Source organism: Mus pahari, chromosome 5 (assembly GCF_900095145.1).
Source record: "Mus pahari chromosome 5, PAHARI_EIJ_v1.1, whole genome shotgun sequence".
NCBI classification, from domain to species: Eukaryota; Metazoa; Chordata; class Mammalia; order Rodentia; family Muridae; genus Mus; species Mus pahari.
This window is the reverse complement of record NC_034594.1, coordinates 33,854,986-33,857,978: the sequence shown is the minus strand read 5'-3', so window position 1 is coordinate 33,857,978 and position 2,993 is coordinate 33,854,986.

Below are 2,993 nucleotides of genomic sequence, written 5' to 3'. Positions count from 1 at the left end.
TTTTGCCAAAACAACATGTGTCCTCGGTGGAACATTTGAAGAGTGAGAAAGCACACAAGGAGAAGTTAAAATAAATGACAAGATAGAGCACGGTGGCTTTGTGGGCTCCCTTCAGTCTTTCCTAAACTAGGAATCCTACCTTAAAAAGCTGGAGGCAGCTCAGTGGTGGAGCACTGGCCCAGCACTCACAAGACCCCAGGTTCCATCCCCAGCACCACATAAACCAGACCTGATGCAGCCTGTGATTCCAGCCATTTGGGAGGTGGAGGCAAGAGAATCAGAAGTTCAGTGTCATCCTTGGGCTATATAACAAATTTGAGGCTAACCTGGGCTACATAAGACTCTGTCTTAAAATGAGCAGAGAAATGAAAACTCTAAAGTCGTGAGCTGACATCTTTTAGGTCCCAGGTCTTCTGGGCATGGCATGAGAGCTGGAGATGGGCTAGAGAGGGCTCCGAATCTCTGGGCAGTTGAGGCCACTGTCACCCAGTGCCCAGCCTTCTCTCTGATTTCCCTTTCTGTCTGTGGTTTGAATCATTTTCTCTGAACTATTTGGATTGTGTTTGATGGTTAGGAGTGAGTTGACACACTTTGGTATATAATTTCTTGAAGAAAACAGAAATCAACCTGTTGATGTAGGTCTGGTGAGATGGCTCAGTGGTTAAGAGCACTGACTGCTCTTCCAAAGGTCCGGAGTTGAATTCCCAGCAATCACATGGTGGCTCACAACCATTCATAATGAGATCTGACTCCTACTGGGTGAGTCTGAAGAATGCTACAGTGTACTTCTATATAATAATAAACAAATCTTTGGACCAGAGAGAGCAGGGACTGAGCAAGCTAGAGCAGGGTTAACCGGAGCAAGCAGAGGTCCTAAATTCAATTCCCAAAAACCACATGAAGGCTCACAACCATCTGTTCAGCTACAGTCTACTCATATACATAAAATAAATAAATCTTTAAAATCCCATTAAAATTTTTTTGATGTAATTTTACACTTAAGGATAGTAGTCTGGAGGTACAAGGATCTCACACACACACACACACACACACACACACGCACGCACATCCCCCGTGCACCCATGTACATGCATATGCATGTATATACCACTCTCCTCACACACATGCGCACGTGCCATCTGAATAATTACAAAACTTATGATACCAGTTGCAAAGTGGTGAAGGTCAGTGGGGGCCAGCATGGCACTCTGGAGGGCTGCAGAGTTAACCAGAATTCTGTGAGTTCAAGCGTAGCCTGATCTACATAGCAAGTTCCAGGCCAGCCAGAATTACAGTGAGACCATGTCTCAAAAGAAACAAAACAACCCGAAAGAAAAAAAAGTCAGTGATGTCCCACTGTCCCCACTGTCACTACCCTGGTCCCACATGTGTGTTTATATTGTTATGCCCTTTTTTAGAAAGCAGCTCTTATTTCCTACCTATATAATAGTCTCTACCCATGAGAGTCATGACTTTTAACATCTGCAGAGGCAAAGTGACTCTACAAAGTAGAGAGAGAGTGGGCAGACTGCAAGGCAGGGCCACAGCCGGGGCTTCTCTTGATGTCCCTTTTGATAGCCCCCTAACTGGCCTGCTTCTACCTGTTAGTAAATTCCTGGTTCTGTGGCTTGCCGGCCTGGGTTTTATTTATCCAGCCCCTACCGGAAGACACCTGGTGTTTCTGACTTGTGGATGATGACTGTACGGTAAGCATCCTGTGGATATGTTTTTCCTAGTAGGGCTGGGTAGCGCTGTGCACGTTAGCAAAAGACACCTGCCAGGGACAGTGTAGTGTCAGCAAGTGTAGTGTAGGCGGGACTCCATCCGCTCATGCAGGATTCACATGTGTGTTTTTGTGTGGAGTCTCTCACGTTTATATGCCATTTTCCTAATTGGGTGGTTAGGACTGAACAACGTGTGAGCATTAGAACTTTATTTTATCACACATCTGGGCATGGAGCCCTAGACCAAGCCCTAGACCTCCAACATGCTTGGCCAAAAGCCTACCCCAGAGCAGTGGCCATTTTTTCTCCTTTTCTTTTCCCTCCCTCTCCTCTTTCCTCATTTCCTCTCTCCCTCCTTCCCTCCTCTCTTCCTTTCTCCTTTCCTCTTTCTCCTTTCTAGACACAATTTCACTAAGTCACCAATGTAGATTGAACTCATTCTGGGCCCAGGCGAGCCTTGAACTTCTGATCCTTCTGCCCAGGCCTCCAGAGTAGCTGGAATTACGGGCATGTATCACCAGGTCAAGTAAAATTTATTGTTTGTGCTTTGGAGACAGGGTTTCACTATGTAGTCCAGGCTGGCCTGGAGCTCTATGTAGTCCAGGCTGACCTTGGACTCACAGAGATCCTCCCGCCTCTGCCTCCTGAGTGCTGGGATTAAAGGCGCATAACACCATGCTGAGACCCCATAAATTATTTCATGTGTTTAGGTGTTTTGCCTGTGTGTATATATGGGGGACATGTGCATGCCTGGTGCCTGAGGAGACCAGAAGAGGGAGTTGATCCCCCGGAACTGGAGTTACAGATGGTTGTGAGCCGCCATGTCTCTGCTGAGAACTCAGGTCCTCTGGAAGAGCAGCCGGCACTCTTAACCATTAAGCCATCTCTCCGGCCCCCAAATTTTAATGGTAAAACATTCTGTGATATGTATGTGTTAGACTATATTATGTTTGCTGTAGTATAAAGCTGTGTTAAAAGTGTAACATGTTTCAGTCCTATCCTATTGGGCTTTTCTTCAGGGACACTATCAACTTTGCTTGTATCTTGATATTTTTAACAGGTTTTGAGCTATAATGATGCATGTTAGCATTTATTTATTAGAAATATCTAGTTTATGTGAGGGGGGATGGAGTACAGAAACCGCCAATGTAACTGCTCAGTTGGGTGGGGGAGGGGGGCACAGGGCGGGAGGTTTTTATGGTGCAGAAGAGATAAAAATATCTGAAAGAAGCCAGGCATGGGGGCACATGCCTTTAATCCCAGCACTTG